We start from the raw sequence: 20,667 nt of genomic DNA, 5'->3' as shown, positions 1-20,667 counted from the left end.
TTGTCCTTTTTCAAAATCTGACCATTGATCTGGAAGCTATGTCGTATGGTACTCTATTCACCCACACTTTATCTTCTTCTCCTTCTTTTTTTTAAACTGTCAGCAAACTAAGAATTGTTTAGGTGTTTTGTATGAGATGACCCAATAGCAAAAGGCCACCGTCAGCTGGTCCAACCTAACCGTACAGAGCCATTAAGCGCCTCCAAATTATCTTCAATTCCGGGAGAAACTCACCGGGCCGAAGGCCCACAAGTGGTCAAACCCCGACACACTCATGATTGAACCAGAGATCACAAATATCCCGGCCGGTCTTCCTTCATTGAGCCACCCAAGCCCTCACAAGTGGTCAAACCCGAACACACTCATGATCGAACCTGAGTCTACACTAAATAGCCCACCATATTCACTTCTAGAAATAAATGCATTGAGTAAATACTAAATAGTTAGCTTTATACCACTAGAAATAATACAATGTATAAATAGTTAGGTCTTATCTGTCACATGCTCACATATAAATAAACGCATTATGCATGTGTGAATTAACATATTCAATTAAAGCCTAAATGAAGGGGTCGTATTTAAGTGTTTTTGTTTAAATAAACTGATTGACATATCAACACGTTCAGTTAAATGGTTAATCTGTCGGCATGTTTAGTTAAAAAGGGAAACCCAAGTGGATTGCATAATTTATTTGTTGTGTACAAATCAAATGTTAATTGTACTTTATGATATATGTTGAATTAATTAAGGAAATTACTAAAGAGTGAGTAAATAACAGGCAGTCGTACGTTGGATCTAATCTATATATCTTTCTGTGCAAAATAAATAAAGGCTGCATGTCCCTCCCATGTTACTTCCTAGAGTGGTCCTCCCCTCACACCGTATCAATGTCCTACCCTATCCTACCCTATTATTTTCTTTTCCATTTTCACTTTCTTTTTAATATAATAATATTAAACTCGTTATTTCACATTATCACAACCGTTCTTTCGGCTATCAAAAAAATTTAGCTTATAAAGTTTTAATACAGATAAATATGCATGGATAAGTATACTGTCGCTGCAAATATATATCAAGTTCTGTATCTAAAAATAAATTAATTAAAACCATTTCCTATAAACTCTTTAGGTAAGATAAATATATGTGAATTTCTAACTCGACATAATTTTAATATGAAATTCGAGTAGGGATACAAACGAAACCAGTCGCGCTTAAACTTAGCTTGTTTAACTTAAAAATGCTCCAATTCGGGGTTTGGAGATGTGTAAGCCCATTTAGTCTCGTAAGACTAGTCAAGCTCGTTATTAAATGAGCCTCAATGGTCGAGTGTGTGTTCAGGCAGGCTTACTTAAGGCTGACTTGATTTGAGCTTTTAGAAGCCGATGGCTCAAGGATTTGTGTTTATTATAACCGGGTTCTTGTTAATTTTAGTTGAACGATTAATGTTTAGTTATGTGGGCCATATTTGAGTTGACTTGTTTAACCCATTTATTTTGTGTTTTATTAGATAGCTAAAAGGATTGGTGTTTTATACTAAAACTTAAAAGACATGAGTAGTAGAGAAATGAACATCTATTTTTTTAGTTTAAATGTGTTTATGTTATACATGTGTGTATGCTTTTTGTTATAAATATGTAATTCTAGAATACTTATATGTGAAAATAAAAAAAATAAAATACAATAATCTCTTATCATATAATAGGTACGCTACTTCACACACCCTTGATTTAGAAAAAAAAAACACGTGAAACCCTATGTCCCAAATACCCCCCTTCTGTCACCACCACCAATCCACCACGCCAGCATCAACACTCCTCAAGCCATCTCCATCGCCGCCGTTTCCACCACTCGCCGTCATCAACACTCCTCCCTCACCATTATCGGCGTCGACGAGTGTCTTGCAACTCCTAGAATAACGCGAGACGCCATCCCTTTTTGTTCACATGTTTGTTTTAGCAATTGTTTTAGTACTTGATCAATTAAACTTTGAAATTGATCTAATTAATCATTAATTTGATCTTCAATTGATCAATTTTTACTTTTAACGTAATGGGGTTTAACCTTGAGCGTTTTTCAATTACACTTGACCGTAATCAAGTAACATTTGAGTGTTTTAGGGTTTGGAATTCAATTGATCGTTTTAGGGTTATCTTGAGTGTTTCTCGCATAGCTAATGTACGTTCGCAATTATTGTACGTTAACCTTCCTGAATATATAAAATGAAATTTTGGATTAATCCGGTCATATTCGAATTAATCATTGTGTTTGTGGTTAGACACAATTCTTAGATTCATGTCAACGTTGTTGTCGGGTTTAACTAACACCCATATGTCAAATTTACTACCACTTTTAAGTCACTTGGCACATAGAGAACTATCATCAAAATGTTTGTAACAATAAATAGATAATAAGTTTTTAAAAGAGTCGATAAGTATCTTAATAAGCATATTGATCAAATGTCTATTACCATGATTTTCCCTTAAAAAATGCTGGGTAAGTATTATTTTCTTTGATTTACCAAATTACCTGTATGAATAACCCACTATATATGTACATCACCTAGCTATCAAAGTAACATGATATCACCATCTCTCGCAGCCTTATCTCCCTCATCCTCTCTCTCTCTCTCTCTCTCTCTCTCTCTTCCTCTATCTCTCTCTATATGTATGTATATCTTGATGAAGATAGAAGATGCATATGCTAAGTATACAAGTCCTGGTCATGTTTTTCCACAGCTTTCTTGAACTTTTGGATGACGATCAATGTCATGAAGTCTCTTCAGATTGGATCAAAAGTTCAAGAAAGTTGTGGGAGGACATGGCGGTTCTGGACTTACAAAACTAACTATATAGGCTTACAGATTTATTGGATGACCGCATTTGTATTAGAAATGGAGGATACACAGTGGCTCCCGCGATGATCATGTGTGGCTTCCTAGCTACACGACTTACTTTAGCTCTGTAAGTTTGTTGTTATTTAGATCTTACACATCTATGCTAAGAACTATAAGTTTTCCCAGTCTGTTGTGTGTTTTACAATCGTTTAGTGTGGTTTGAAAATTTTGAAACTGACCTAACAAAAAAAAAAAGACAAGTGTGTTTTATTATAATTAGAAGATATGGTAAATCCACCCAATGTGGTTTAGTGGTAAGGGAGCTTGGGTTTCTCAATGAAGACTCAAGTTCAATTCCCATTTACAACACTTTGGAGGGATATGGGTGGCTCAATAAAGGAAAACTGAGATCTTTATGATTTTCAGTTCGATCCTAAAGGCATCCGGGTTTTACCACCAGTAAACCTTCGGGCGGTGAGCTTTCCCCGGAACTGGAGATAACTTAGAGGTGCTTAAGGGCTCTGTATAGCTAGGTTGGGCCAGCTGGCGGTGGTCTTTTGTCATTGGGTTACCCCATACGAAATACCTAAGCATTCTATGTTTGTTGGCCGTTAAAAAAAAAAAGAAGACACGGTAATTTAAGTTTTCCTTGTAATTATTTTTCCATTCACATTTCTTTGTCGTTTTTTACCATTGGGTATTGGTTGATTGTCGGCATCTAATCTAAACTAATCATAACAGCTCCTAATTAATATGGTAGAGAAAATTACAGTAAACACTAAGTAATATCGTCTAGCATTATGAAATCAAGACCAATGACATGTTTGAATGGTTTCACGAATTTAAAGCGAACCGTGAAAGCGTAAACACCCCTGCATGTTGTCAAGAGAGAGAGAGAGAGAGATCTATTGTGGTAATTACTAGGGTTTTGAATGAAGACTTTCAATTTATTTGCCGTATCTGTTGATTAATTTGTTGCATTTAATTTTACTTTTACTTACTTCATTTGTAATTCCCAGAAAAAAAAAAAGAAAGAAAAGAAGAGGGAGAGAGAGATTATTGCTGATCACTATTTAACTTCAAGACGGATCTATTGTGGTTTAGAAAAAGCAAGGGATAACTTCAAGAGTGTTAACTAATGCTTTAGAAACCTTAAGGCGGATTTTTCTATAGGTTTATTGGTCGGGGCTAATATTACATAACAAATGACAAATCTTACAATAAATATAAAAATTTGGGTGGGGATATTTTCTTTTTTTTTTTAACAGTTTTATTCCCTTATACATGATCAAATGCAGGAGTATAAAAGTCCGTTGTATCAAGAAGTGGAAAGGGAAAATTAATGCATAGGCTAAAAACAACTAATTTTTGTAAGAATATTGTGGGAACCAAAAGAATTTGTACAAGTATAGTTTTTCATTTTCCTTAAGTAATTAAACCGGGTCAGAGACTGATTTGGTGTCGACGTGGAGCTAGAAAGAAAATGTACATAACAGCTGTGGTTAACGACCCTAAATTCATAGTGGTCAAGACCATGATTAGAGACTCCAAATTCTCGCCTTGTCAAATTGGGAAAAGGTGTTGGAGATGAGATATTTACGCAAACAAGGAGCTGGAGATGGTGGTGGTGGACAGTTTTGTTAAAATAGAGGCTTTAAAATCATTGAAGTTGTTCAATCAGTTTTTCTGTTTGCCTCAAATAAATGCATACATTCACCATTTGCATCCTTATGCAATTATTAATTTCATGAGGCCAAAATAGTCACCATTTACAACATTTTTGCATCTAAAGATTAAGTGAAATGCAAATTAATGTTTTCAAAATCACTAGTTTCATGTAGGGAAGTAAGCTAGATTTTGGCAATTAATTTGCTATGTATGGATTATGGATAGAATTGGTAAACTGATTTGTTGAGGGAAGACATTATTTCAATCTCACCCGTACTCCAAAACTCTCCTCCACGTTAGTATTGTTTCATCGCAACACTTATTTTTCATCTCATCCACCCATCTCAAAACCATGGAAATACATCACTTTTCATCCTATCTATCTCAAAACCATTTTTCAGTTATATAATACATATAAATAACCTAATACTGATAATAATATATATTAATATAATATAATAAAGTATAATAATAATGATAAAATTATATTATAACAATAAAATATAATAATATTGACAAAATAAATTTAATAATAATAATAAACTTATAGTAATATATGAATATATAATGCTACTAGTATACTAATTAATAAAGTAATAATTATATAGTAATTTAATTAAAAATAATAATAATAATATTGTGTTCGAGATGAACGGCCAAGTTCTATTGATCGGGGTCATTGATCTGAATCCATACCGAAGGAGACAAGTGTTCCCGTTGATACTAGAATTTTATCTAATCCCATCTTGTCCATTTCGACTCCACTCTATGCATCCTATTAAGTAAACAACATGTGCAAACCATAGTGTACGTTGTTTGGAAATAAAGTGTAAGGACTTTTTGTTAAAGAACGCACATGCGCGCAATAATTCAATTGTAACGTAGCGAATCCATCCTAGTTAGGCCTATGTAACATGAAACACAACATGTGGAATGGTAAATTGATTGAAAATTTTCATGATAAGTTAAATGTGTTTGTAGGGACAAGAATGGTGTGTATGAGGCAGAAGAGGGGATCACGTGGGGTGAATAAAGATGGAGGTTAAGGGAGAGACAGAAGCATAAGATGTTATGGAAGATACCAATAAGGTACCATCCCAACATGTTACATACACATACTTTGCATGCATGGATGTTTTTCGTACTTCTTTATATTTTTTCTAATACGTACTCGGATATTATAATATAATATATAATTTCATAAATTTATACTCTTAATTTACACGTTAGTTGTATTTTTGGCAAAATGGATTCTAAGTATCCATACTACAAAGCATTGGCCGATAATAATTCATGCTGAAAATTTTGATCAATGACAGTTCTAAATTTCATTTCTTTGCTAGGATAATCCGGTTCACGGGAGAAGTAACTATAGCTGCCCAGCAAATGACAGATTTTTATGTAAATTAGAATGACAAAAGTTGTTTTGAAATAACGTAAATAAAAGTTAGGGCAAACCGAATGACTTCATTGGTACATTGGAATTGCCCTTTACAACGAAATTAACATAAAAGTGTCAGTTGTCAAATTATAGTATGGATAACTATCAGCCAGTGAGTAACAATTTGGATTAAATCCAACTTGCCTATACTTGTTAGCATCATCAACCGGAAAATAACAAGATTTCCCGAGTGTGACAACTTGCCTGTATATTCCTTTTAACACCATCAACCGAAAAACAACAAGATTCCCTGAGTGTGACTGTGACCAACAATCACACTTCTTTTATTATCTACCATTGGTGATTTCAAAATACATGATGTTCATCGTCCAATTCTCACAATGCTTTAGGTGGTGTAAAGGCACTACCATAGAAAAGTATTAGAAATAAAAAAAAATATCTCAAAAATTAACATTTGAACTTAAGTTGATTGCCAACATAACGACAGTTTCAGTTGGTTGTAAATTCTACTTTAGGGTGTACCTGGTGCTTGACTTAACTCCCGCATTTACACAGGGTCCAAGGAGGGGCCGGACCGCTTCGCGATTTGATATGTACAGCTTACCCCATAGTTTGTGCCAGTGGTGGTTTGCTATAGCTTGAACGCATGTTGTTTTCTAATTCTACGATTGCTTTATAGTGTTCCAAACATGCAGCTAAAGTGTAATTTTAAAGAAAAGTTAAACCGGCTTAAATTTCTCCCTAAGTTTACAGCTACATTCCGTCCTTGCAAATCGGTAGTTAATTGATAGGATTGAGCACAGCTCGGTTCAGTTATTAGGTGGAACTGAAACCGAAGTCTCGATTATTTGAATATACAAACCGTTTGGTTTTCGTTTTTTTTTCGGTTCTGCTATAGTCGTTTTTTTTCTTTTTTTTCCAAATCTGTGTAGACATTGCAAAAAAAATGTTAATGAAAATGCATATTTTAAGCTTGTCAGAACGTATTAAAGTACCACACATATATTGAATTCAAAAAAAAAAAATAGACGCATATTACGTGAAAACCATACGAATACAAAGTTGCTAGAGTAGTAGAGTTTAAAATTCAAAAAAATTCTTAATAAAAAACACTAAGGTAGCGTTTGGTATGCATGAATGATAGGGGGAATGGAATGATTCATTGCGTAGGAATGGAAAATGTGGTGTTTGGTTGCTCAATGGAAAGGAATCATCCATTACACATGGAATCTCATTCCACCAAAACCATTCATTCCCAGTTCCCGCCCCCCTTCTTTTTTTTCAGTTCCCGCCCCCCTTCTTTTTTTTCATTACATTTCTCCTTCACCTTACTTTCTCAACACCACCACGACCTAACAACAACAACCACCACCGACACTTGACCGCCAGAGTCGCCACCACCTTACCACCAACGCAATCACTGCCACCGCCGTCACCACCATCATCGCTGTAACCACCGAAAACATTGTCACCGCCTCCGCCTGATCATCACTGCCACCCTACCATCGCCATCACTACCAATGCTACCACCGCTTGACCGCCACCACCGTCGCCACTATCACCACCATTTTCGTCGCCAGAGCTAACACCACCACCGTCGCCATTGCAGTTTTTTTTTTTTTTTGTAAAAAAAATTATTTTGAGATAGGAATGTTTTTATTATTTCTATTTCATTCATTCAATTTTTTAGGATACCAAAAAACATAAAGTAATAATTCATTTTATTTTCATAGGTTAACCAAACAAGACGAAGAAATGGAATGATCCATTTCATTCCCTTATCCATTCCATTTGTTCTTCCATTCCATTCCCTCTTCATTTCATTACCTCAAACCAAACATTCCCTAAGGTCCTGTTCGTTTCAAGGATTTGGAAGGAATTCTAAAGAATGAGATTTTAAATCCCATGAATTGATATGTTCGTTTCATTAAATGAAAGAATGGGAATGGAAACTAAATCCCATCAAATCCCACATTTCATGGGATTTTAAAATCCCACCTATTTTATAAGGATTGTTATGGAAAATAAAGGATTTTTTATCAACCCTAATCACTAGGGGTGGCAAATGGGTTGGGTTGGGTCGAAACAGGTCATGGGTCGAAACGGGTTAGGGTTAGAATGGGTCAACTAAAAAAGGGTTGTTTTGGTTCGGTCAGAACGGGTTAGGGTCAAAAGGTTCGGATCAGAACGGGCTCGGGTCAGAATGGGTCAAGGTCGGAACTGGTCAAAACGGGTTTCGGATCGGATTTTTTTTTTGAAGAACGAGGGCAAAGGCGGAAATGTTTTAGTTTTTTTACATTTTTCGTTTTTGATTTATATTTTGAGTTATGATTATTTTTATTAATTTTTTTGAATTTTTTTTGGAGGGGTTTTTATTGTTATTGTTAATAAAAACCTCTCCAAAAAAATTCAAAAAAATAAATAAATAAATCATAACTCAAAATATAAATCAAAAACGAAAAATGTAAAAAAACTAAAGCGTTTCCTTCGTTGTCCTCGTTTTTCAAAAAAAAAAACGATAATTAAGAAGATTCCAATTCCAATACATATTAACCAACCAAACACATTATAGGGATTTCAAACATTCCATTCCATTCCAATTCCAATTCCAAATCCTTTAAAAAAAGTCCGTGAAACAAACGCGCCCTAAGGGTATTGAATGGATGATGGAATGGAATAGACATGGTAATGGGATGGATCATTACCATTCCATTGTCGTGTTTTGTTACATGTAGGAATTGAATGATCATCATTTTATTGTTAATAATAATATTATTATGGTAATAATAAATAATATTATTAGTAATAAGAATATTCATAATAGCGGGTTTTTAGGAAACGAATAACAAAATCGTTAAGCCAAATAAAAATAATCGTAAAAACGTTGAATCATGCATGCGCATTATGAAGTGTTAACTCGTCAAGTATAAATTAAAATAAATATATAATAATATCATTATAATAATTCTAATAATATAATAGTTATAATATACAAAACAATAACTACAATAATAATAATAATAATAATAATAATATGATATAATAATAATTGTTGAGTTTTTCATTTATCATCTTATTCATGTTCAAAGTTTTGTCCTAATTTTTATCATCTTCATCCACATCAATCGGTTTGGTTCGGCTTTTTCAGTTTTCAAAAATAGATAATCAGACCGAAACCGAAAAATCAGTTTTTCAAAAAGAAAAATATTCGTCGGTAAATGCTTTGTTCGGTTAATTCGGTTTGAATTCGGTTTTCTACTCACCCCTATTAATTATGTAAAAAATGTCAATCGGTTAAAATTCAATCACAAATTGGTTGCTAGTTTTGCAATCATTTTCAATTCGTCCATCGCTAATCGTGTTAAAATTAAATAATTGAAAATACAAATTAAACCTGCTAAAATCAAGTCTGTACGTAAAAAGTATAAAAGTTGCTTAAAAGAAAATTAAACTCGCAGAATAAAGTTATTTCGTTACTCATAACAAGCCCCAACTTTAGGGAGGAAAAAAACCGGTTATGAATGAAAAAAACTCAGGAGTCAGGCCTAAGAGCATTCTCATCCAACCCCTTATTTTATATATGGGGTGTTTTTATAATTTAAAGAGTGATTCAAAGTGTTGTGAGTGAAGAGTTTTTATATTTTAAAAAAAGTAGTGATTTTTCGGTATATTTGAAAGGCTACTGTTCATTTCCTATAATTTTTTAATATATTTTGAAAGTGGTTGTGAGTAAATGAAAGAGAAGATGTAATAATAAAAGATATAAAAAGTATTATTTAATTGAAATAGAAAAAGAAAATATATTGAGTTTTATTATAATTTTTGGTTTATTGACAGAGGGTGAAATGAGAATGCTAAGTATTTATTAAAGCCCTACTATGCCAATCTCAAGCCCTGGTTGTAAGCCCACAATGACAAATTATTGCATGTTCATGAATCATGATGCAATTAATTCTGAATAATATTGTTTTCGTGACCAATGCTAATACTTGAAAATATAGTGACCATCCCTTGGGTCTTAAGACTGAAGCATAACATGTATCATAACAATTTGTTTATGTAGCCATATAACCGCAAAACTCTCTCTCTCTCTCTCTCTCTCTCTCTCTCTCTCTCTCTCTCACTTGTCTAACAACCACATTACCATCATACAAAATTAGATATTGATAATAATATTATGAAAGGGTTCGATAAAGAGAGAACCGGTCCCAAGTATCCTGGTTCTAGGCATATTCATAATCATATAAAGACTACTACAACACAATTATGAACTGTAACTAAATATATACAATTACATCTGTACTCATACTAAAGCATGTTTATCCGCAACCAAACGAACCTTGTTCAACGACTCTTTAAACGCTTGCCAAGCGACCATATAATGTTCTACAGAAGTCATGCCTTCCTCGACAACTTGCAAAGCTCGTTTATGCAAATGCTTAAACCGCTGAACTGGGTTTGTAACATCAACATTATTCAACCCAAGATCCGGTACGTACAGTCGTTTAAAATCTTTCCTCCAATGAGACAAAATATATTGACTCGGGATCTCATCTATACCATTATGATTAAGAACACAAAACGCATGTCGACATACATACCCTTTAAAGTTAAAACAGCTACATATGCATCGAACCTCGGCTCCTATTTTATCATACATTACTTCTAGGTTTCTAATAATGTTCCCCTCGGTTTCTTGCTCCGATACCATGTACGTAACAATCGGTCCACTAGTGTTTGTGATATGTGAAAACAACGTGACATCATCTCGACTTCATATTGAAAAAGTGAGAATATTTGTTTCGTGTATAGTTTGGAAAGCTGTGATTCATATGTGCACATTGTTCTAAGCTTTGGGCTTGACTCTTTTGACTCGACATCATCAAACGCTTCTTTTTGGACCTTGTTTTGAAACACCAAGTCGTGCGTTTCAAAAAATTCTTTTAAAGAAGTTTGTTGGTGAACGTACCCGTGAAAGAACGGAACCATGGACTCACCAGGTTGAAACGAAAACATACCCGCGAAAAATGTGTCTTTTAAGTAAGCCGGGACCCACCGTTCCCGATCTTCAAACAATCTGCTTAGATAATCATTGTCTCGGATCTCGAACCGTAGGATCATATCATCCCATGCTAATTCAAAATCGTCAACTTTTATCGAATCATAAATTATGTTATTGAAAACCGTTCTAAACGCTTCGGTATCCAAATTTCTTGAATTTTGGAAAATGCTTTCGATAACGAGAGGCAAACATAAACGAAGGTGTGCCCGTGGAAAGATTTCAGAAATTACACTTTGTAAAGATGTGCACTGATCTGTGATTAGGGTTTGTGGCGGGCGGCTCGCCATACAAGTCAACCATGATCTTAATAACCAGTTATATGTTTGTTGACTTTCATCAGCGAGTAAACCGTAACCGAGTGAAATAGTTTGACCATGGTGATTGACCCCGACAAACACCACCAACGGGAGCTTATACTTGTTCTTCAAACATGTGGTATCGAGTGCCACCACATCTCCAAAATACCCGTATGAAGCCCGGGCTCGCGAATCGATCCAAAACACGTTTCTTACAAACCCGTCATCCGTAAAATCCATTATATAGAAGAAATTCGGGTTTATTAACTGAACCCGACAAAAATAATCATTCATAACCTGAGCATCCTCTTTGTTTAGATTTAAACGTTTATTTTTCATGAGATCATGATCCTGGTCCTGTTCATTTGAGCTTCCATAACATGTATCTGCAACAGGGGTCCGGTAAAGCTTTATCGTTCGCACCTCCACGTCAGCATTCGGTTCTAACTTCCGTTTTGATCTGGGTTCGGTTTTCTTGTGTGATTTGGCATTTTGGGCCCGTTCGAGGTCAAACGAGTGGTTGTGATCAAGTTTAGCTTCGTCAACCCGCCATCGATTAGATTCAACTAATTTTAAACGAATCATTGCCAAACAACCGGTTCGTGTTTCTTTTCTTCTACTACTTGCTTCTTTTAAAGTTTTGAAACCTTCACAATTGCAACAAAGAACCGCACCTCGTTTTTCCTTACTGTTTCGTTTAGTCCATGAAGATTTTACTCTAATTGCAAACCCGAGCCCGATAGCGTATAAATTATAGTACTTATAAGCGTCTTCATAAGAATCAAATTCCATTCCCACAACTGGTGGAAGATTGTGCTTGTCTTGTTCATGATTTACAATTTCAAGCATTTCAGCACCTATTGAAACATGACCTTTGGGTTCAAACTCGAGCATTTGGTCTTTATTTTCAAACTCGAGAAGCTGCTCGCTTTCGTTTTCGTGATCATCGGTTTCAATATCGAGGACCAGCTCACTGTCGTTTTCCATGTCGTCAGGTTCAATCCCGAATAATGACTTGGGTTCGAGTCCTTCGTTTTCAATATTAAACACTTGCTCATTGTTGATGTCATGACCGCCACCATCGTCCTCGAGAAGCTCTTCGCCTTTATCAGAGCTGTCTTTCATCTTGAATGGGAGTTAACCCAAACAAGCAATAGCTGATTATTTTGATTAGAAAAACGTAATATGAAGTTCCATATAATGGTAATGTGTATCAGGTAAACTATTTCAAGCTCTTAAATTGGAATCTACTCTTATTAATTAAAACAAAAAAAAACAAACTGAAGTTTGACAGCTTTCAAAAGCCCAACAAATTGACTAATTTACGCGTTCAAATCTAATGATTGAGCAAATGGATGAAAAAACATAACCTAAATGCCAATAGATTAGCAAAACATAAATTAGGCGTTAGCAATTAAACAGGCATAAAAAGTAGATCTTTGTAATCAGGTGAGAATGAGAAATTGCAGCAGGTGATTGTCGTATATAATACAAGCGATGATGAAATCAAAAGACAGAGTAAGCAAAAGAAAGAATATGGAAGTAAAATAAAGATAAAGAAGCATACTTGAATGCGTAGATCTAGGGTTCGACGGACAAACGGTATACCGACAGAATTTGGGAGAACGGGTCTGTGGGAGTGACTCCTTACTTTGAAGCTTTACGGTTTACCCTAATAATATCCGACCATTATATTTGGGGTCTCAGGGAAGTGGACACGTGGTAATAATATAATATAATGTCCCCCTTAAATTCTAACTGCCTTTTGAGATAATCTCAGCCGTTTAAACTCTTTAACTTTAAATCATCACCATTCAAATTGCTAAAATAGCTTTTAGAAGGGGAAGTTGAGAGAGGTTTTACGCCCTCTCTCCTAAACCCTAGATTCACGCGTAAATCTACCCCACTTCCCTGTTTACTCGGCTTCTCTTTCTCTCCTGTTGATTACAAATCAATTGGTTCTTCATCTTCTTCAATTAATATCATCAATCATGAGTTTTGTCTTAAAAAAAAACCCACCTTTTCATACACCCATCGTCCCACGCACCCGTGTTCATCTCACATCAATCTGTGACATCGTTCATTCATCATGAACATCACCGTTTCATTCACACATCAACAACTATGATTTCTGCACTGGTATTGTTATATAATCGTCTCTGTAATGTCCTTAATTGGATTAAGGATAGTATTTGTATAACAATCTAACCCAAATTTAATATGGTGATTTTGTGGGTTCAGGAGGGGAGTGCACACCAGTTGTTTTTTAAATAAAAGTTCACTCCTTTATTTAACAATTCGCTGGAGTTAATGTTGCTTAAAGGTACAAAGCCATATTTCCCTAAATCGTATACAATAATTACATGTAGACAATGATTACACCAAGAAGTAGCCACTTCGAACACAAAATTTATTCTAGTAGAAACCGGGAATCTAAGGTACTAGAATAGCTAACTAGGTACAGTAAGCATCACATCCTCATTGCAAAAGTTATTTTTTGTGCAATTATGCTCTTAAGTAACTTGTAGTTTCTTTGTTGTGTGCAGAACAGAATTGGAGCATACATTACTACAGCTCTTGATGCTATAGTGAAAACCACAATTACAGGTCTTTGTTTTGAGGAAGTTATGTGTCGTCGTACGCATTGGATGGACAAATGCATATCAGGTAAAGATTTTAAAGTTACATTTTTATTAGTACGTAGAAAAGGAAATAGCAAAAAGCTTAAACTGAGATGCTTTAATATTAGTGTTATGCTATATTCATTACATGTTATATGTTTTAAAGCATTACGATTATTGCGTGTAACAATTTTTATACTGCACCTGTATCAAAAAGGACTTACCAGCAATTCCTAATCCTAGGATCAGGGGTATCATCAGGGGCGGACCCACATAGGTCTGATCGGGGTCCCGGGACACCGATGTTTTTTAAAAATTACTTAGAGACGGTATATTAAATTTTGTAAGGACCCCATAAAAATTAATACTTGGAACCCATACTATTAGGATTGAACTGGTACAGTGGAAAGTCCCTTGTTTTACTTGTGAGAGGTTGTAGGTTCAAGCCCCACCATACTCCTTTTTTTGTTGTTTTTTTAATATCCTAGTCTTAGTTATTCAGTTAGGGTATTTGTGCTTTTTGTTAGTTTCTCTCATATAGTCATTATCACCATGCAACATATATAATGTTAACATGGATTTTGCATATTATTTTATTATTTACCTTGTGTATGTATATTATAATTAATCATTTATTTGTGTTAGAGTTATTTTTCATGTTTTGGTCAATTATGTAAAACCATATATATAGATTACGTTCATGTTTTTCGGGTATGAATTAAAAGTGTATGTTTCATCTAGTTTCTAATTTAGATTATTTCTACTTACTCGTTTCCAATGACACCATAGTTCCGTGTTTTATTATGTTCCTCGCCTCGACCCGACCCGAATAACGACCGACCCGAAAAATTTTGTAAACCGAAAAAATTGGGACCCCATTGACAAAAAATCCTGGGTCCGCCACTGGGTATCATACATGAGTGCGGTGGACTGGTGGCAACATGCACATGGAAGAACAACAATGGGCAAGAGCAACTACCAACTTTTTAAAGCTTTGAGAATCTATGACGAAGCTGAAAATTATAGAAGAAATCAGTCTATTAAATATTTTATGTTTTAAGCCTTTTTGTGTTTCTGTAATTATTATTTAGATAACTTGGCCTATATGTTGTGTTATACAAATAATTGATACTGTTAGCATGCTTGTGCAATCGAAGGTTGATCCATTTGATGGCAAGAGGTTATTATTTATTTATTTTATTTTATTTTTTACATATGGTATTAAACTACCCGTCCGGTAGTTATTTTAGGCTTAACGAAAAAAAACATGGTTTCGTTGGTGGAAACCATGAAATCATATTGATGGTAACGGTTCGGTTTAGTTCAGTTTCAAAATTTAATGGTTCGGTTTCAGTTTTCAATAACAAAAAGAACGTAGCCAATAGTTTGGCTCGCTGTTTGACCTAAAAACCATAAAAAAAAACGTACCTTAAACACCCTTAAATTTTAGTTTTAGAGTAAAGCATTCACAATTTTTTATATTTTAGTTGTTTGTTTCAAAAATAACATTTTTTAAAAAAATATATTACTTTTATTGAGAAAAAAACATTTGTTATTAAATTAGATCTTTAATTTTTTCTCGTTTTTAAAAAGTCGTAGATCTGTCTATATTATATCATGTCAAGCTTATCGCGTTTAAATGGGTCAAGTTAAAATAAGAAGTATGATATTTGTAGGAAGGATAAGAAGTAATCTTATCCATTGATTTTAGATTTGAAGGGTTAATATTAGTTTGTGAGAAAACTAAAGATAAAATAAAGAAAAGGGCAAAAAAGGAATACCACATATTGTTAGCTTTCTCTCTCCACATGCAAATTCCCCCATCATTTTAAAACGCCCATAACTATTTTATATGACATTGTTTTTTTTAAAAAAAAACCCACCATAATAACGAGTGTTTTTGTATCTTTAATATGAATATCATATTACTATATAAAAATAAAAAAAAAATTAGTGGGTTTTTATGCATTGTGTTGTAGGTGTTGACTATTGTGTTTTTACTTCATTGTGTTTTACATTGTTTTTTTATTGTGTTTTTTTTTTCATTACCAAAAATGTGTTTATTCATTGTGTTTTACTATAGTCTGTTTTTTTTAATTATGTCTTAGCATTGTGTTTTACCATGATATTTTTTTATTGTGTTTTTTAATATTGTGTTTTAGAATAATGGTTTTTTCGTTGTGTTTTAACATTGTGTTCTTGTTAATTGTGTTTAAACATAATCATTTGTATATTGTGTTTTAACAAATTAATTTATTTTCTTCGTTATTTTTTACATAATATATTTTTATTTTGTTTCTTTATTTCAATCAACCCAAGCATTCCATCAATTCTTTACAAATTTTCATTTTCAACACAGCCACTACTTTCAACTCTCTCTCTCTCTCTCTCTCTCTCTCTCTCCCTTTCCCTCCCTCTCTCTCTCTCTACATCTTCTCATTGCAACGTACTATTATAAAAAACACACTATAAAATAAAAGACACAATAGAGTTTTAACAGAAGAGGGAGGAGTTGATGTCGCCATTGGAAGTAACCGGAGTCTGAACAGTCGTCGGATTTGGATCTGCAGCTGAAGGCGGGGAGAGGACGACCTGAGTTGGAGCGGAAAGACAAAATGGTGTTGGTGGTTTCTGGCAACATGGCCTGAGTCGCCGTATTTGGATCCGCAACCGTCGACTTTTGCTGCTGCCGGAGCAGTAGCGCTCTTCTGTTATTACGCCGAATGCCGGAAAATCGAGGTAGCGGCGGTGGCCGGTTAGTTATGGTGGTGTTTGTTTGTGTTTAGGGTTGAAGGTTTGGCTGGAATTACAGGGTGAGGGTGGTGGGCGACAGTGGCGAGCAACAAAGTTGGGTGATGGAGGTTGCATGTGATAGCGGTGGGAGAAAGGTAGAGGATAGGGAGAGTTATGTGTTTTTTTTAACGAATGCTGGGTTTTAATTTTTATGGACAAAAATGACGTCCTTCTTAGACTTCTTAGGAAAATGAAACTTCTTATTTGAATTCAACCCTACATACTAATAAAACCAAAAATAATTACATATCAAATAAACATGTTAATGACTTTCCTATAAAATGATGTTCAAAGTTCATCCCGAGACTAATCTTGATTAAACGTCAATTTGCGTAGTCTTTGTTTGAAAGTATGTATCACACAGTGAAAGTACGTATCGTTATTCACATGCACACGGGAATTCATACCACGTTCACCTACTTATGGTGATGCAAATTTTTATTCACCTATACATGGTGATTTAACGGTGCTCACCCCATGCTAATTAATATTCACTTGTCTACAATGGCTTACAACTATGGTCACTTACCCACTGTGATTCATAACTATGGTCACTTACCCACACTGATACACTTAACATTCACCTTACCCACAACGATTCATGTTTGTGTCCACCTACCCACATTGACACACGCTATGGTTATCATTAGACACGTTTAAATTTAACAAATAATAAACCCAAGATATGTAATCTACAAAGTCCTAACACTTTATTAACCCAACAAATTGCCCTCACTATTTAGCTTCGGCGGCATTTAGCTATGAGGGGATACTATGCGTGTAGGCAACGATCACTAGTTCAGCCCTTAGCTGAACGGATTTTATCTCACTGCACTGTCATGCCTTTGAATGAATGTTCACGAGCGCGTTGGCCTTAGATGAGAGATTTCCTCAATTTAAAGACAAGTGTATCCTGATTTGGGTTTGTTTGTTGTTCAAATAATGATAAAAGGGAAAATTCCTAAAATAGCCTTTTTAGAGAGAGAAAGCCCAAAATAACCCTTTTTTTCAAAAATTTTTAGAATTTGGACTGTCAAGACACATTGGGAAAAAATAAAATTAAAGAGGGAGCAGGCCAAATTTCGAAGGAAAGTTAGGGAGGGGACGAGATTTGGAAAATAATGAAGATAAAGTCCAAATTTTTTTGAATCTTGAGAAAAAGTTCAATTTTTTCCAAAACTTTTTTTCTCAAAATACTGTCTTGAAGACTATTTTTTTATGTTTCATACATTTTTCGTCCATATTTTTCAAATTCTAGGAAAAAGAGATTTTCAAATCTCGTCTTGAGAGACGAGATTCTACCACCACCACAATTTTTTAGAATTTGGACTGTCAAGACACATTGGGAAAAGATAAAAATAAAGAGGGAGCAGATCAAATTTCAAAGGAAAGTTAAGGAGGAGACGAGATTTGGGAAATAATGAAGATAAAGTCCAAATTTTTTTTGAAATCTTGGAGAAAAAGTTCAATTTTTTTCAAAACTTTTTTTTCTCAAAATACCTCTTGAGAGACTGTTTTTTTCATGTTTCATACTTTTTCCGTCCATATTTTTTCAAATTCTAGGAAAAAGAGATTTTTAAATCTCGTCTTGAGAGACGAGATTCTACCACCACCCACCGTTCGCCTTCTACCACCCCACCACCCACCCACCATCCGCCACCGCCATCGTCCGCCACCACCATTCGTCACCACCCACCACCATCGTCCGCCACCACCATCCGTCACCACCCACCACTATCGTCCGCCACCACCATTAGTCACCACCACCCACCGTCCTCCACCACCACCGTCTTCTCTATCATCTTAATCTTCATCATCATCATCATCTTTTTCATCTTCATCTTCACGGTGGTGGTGGAGGACGGTGGGTGATGGTGACGGATGGTGGTGGCGGACGGTGGGTGGTGGGGGTGGATGGTGGTGGTGGCGAACAGTGGGTGGTGGTGGATGGTGGCGGTGGTGGTGGTGGTAGAATGTAACATTCATTAATTTTCAAACCCAAAACCTGACCCGTTTAAAATGTTTGATGTAATTCGGACCTTCAGTTATTATTAAAGATGGTAAATATATTGAATATGATCATTATGTTTATGATTTTCATGATGTTTTATTAATATTATTATCTCAAGCATTAAATTTAAATCAAGATCAATTCAATTCGTTTAAGTTTTGATTACATTTCAACTATTATTCTTTCATTAATTATGATTAATTGCATATTTTGAATATTCAACTATATTTATTTATTTTGACCAATTCCATGACTTTTACCCATAAGACTTGTCTGTTGACTTGGTTTAGAAGATTTTTAATTCACCTAAACTATATAATGTATAACATCTTTACCTTCATCAATTCTTGGTCAAATCATTTAATTTCATCATTAACTTTTACTTAAGACTTGGCTAAAGACTAGCTTGACCAATTAATATGGTCAAGCATTGTTATTAACGACTCTTGCACTATAAATTCATGTCCTACCTTTGCAAATCCTTCGCCACAACCCAATTAACTCTCACTCATGCTCTAGCTCTCTTTTGGTGTTAAAGTCCAAGTTTGACCAAGAAAGTCAAACCGTTCAAGTTCTTTTTCTTTGTTATTCCATCCTCGGGTAATTCATTATTTTATGTAAAACACATCATGTTGTCATCACCACGTTGTCACCTTATGTCGACAGTCATGGTTGTGTTTCACTATCGCTTGTTGGCTCGTTTAATGTTCGGTTAAAAAAAAGTTTTATGTTTAAAAAAAAAACTAACCTTTGCAAAACTAATAAAACCAGGCCAAACATTTTCAACATGTCACTTCATCTTATCATTTCAAATATGTTAGACATAAACCCGACTCAAAACCGAGTTCATGTTTGACCAAAAATGAACCACTCGATTAACTTGTTTGCTTAACTAATAATCGGTTCGACAACAAACCGAACTCATTAAAATTAACTAATAAATATTATAACATATATTTTCCCAAAAATTAAAATAGATTGACTAAAAGTTAAGAAACTAACTTGTTTTTCTCTTAACTTACAAAAATATAATAAAATTTTATTTTTAACAAACTTTTTATTCATGAATTTATAAACCGAACATATCGGCCATCTTTTTTTTTTTTTATCTTTTCTCAAACTCATTTTTGACCCTAGTTATTTTATTATCTAAGGTCGCTCATTGAACCGAACTTTGTCGGTTCACTCGCTTAAGACATCTTCGCTTATTTTCTCTTTTCCCGCTAAGTAACAAGCGAGTTTTCATAACCCCTTTTTACCTTTACACGTTTTGGGGTGTAGCACGTCCAAACTTGGTTTTCTTGTGTCAAACTACAATTCACATGTGTGTCTTGTATGTGTTTGTTTTGTATCATATTGCTTGTAAACCGTGTGATTATGTGCTAGTTGTTTACTGTTTTTGTTGGTGGATACACATACTCATAGTGGGAGTGTCCGACGGGACGTACCTACGCTGTCCATTTGTTAATGGCGGTATCATACACATACTCATAGTGGAGGGTCTGACGGGGCGTACATGCGCCGTCCATTTTTAAATGGCAGTATCATTATCATTATTCTATACTCCAAGTGGCTCGGCGAACGTGGGTTCCTTAGTAGATTTGACTTATGTCAAACGAACGGTAATATCATGTATTTACTTTTCTTTTGTTTTATGATTGAGATGACACATCTTGACTTGTGAATTTTTACTCTTTTCGTATTATATATATGCAAAACTTATGAATTCTCACCAACATTATTATTGACAAAATATATTATTTTAAACGTGCTGCAGGTTAAAATTTAAGGATTGAAGACTAGATTAGTTGGACCATTAGGTTGTTAGAAACATATTATAATGAAATTTCAAAGTTATTGTATTTTGTATTTGTGATGTAATGAAATGAAATGAATATAATTATTGTCGCTTTAATAGCGTAACGAGCTTATGAGTGATCTGTACGTTATACCCAGGCGTATTCCGCTTAAAGCCGAGGTG

The 20,667-nt window shown here is 34.6% G+C and overlaps 1 pseudogene; it reads right to left on the bottom strand.

Moving 5' to 3' along the window:
• Window positions 1-10,036: 10,036 nt before the first annotated feature.
• On the bottom strand, window positions 10,037-12,386 carry LOC143538339 (protein FAR1-RELATED SEQUENCE 8 pseudogene; annotated as a pseudogene).
• Between the last annotated feature and the right edge of the window lie 8,281 nt (window positions 12,387-20,667).

Source organism: Bidens hawaiensis, unplaced genomic scaffold (genome assembly GCF_021521415.1).
Source record: "Bidens hawaiensis isolate Kalapana, Puna unplaced genomic scaffold, B.hawaiensis_p1.1 tig00011610_1, whole genome shotgun sequence".
Lineage (NCBI taxonomy): Eukaryota > Viridiplantae > Streptophyta > Magnoliopsida > Asterales > Asteraceae > Bidens > Bidens hawaiensis.
The sequence above is the reverse complement of the archived record's forward strand: the minus strand, read 5'-3'. Positions and strand labels throughout refer to the sequence as shown.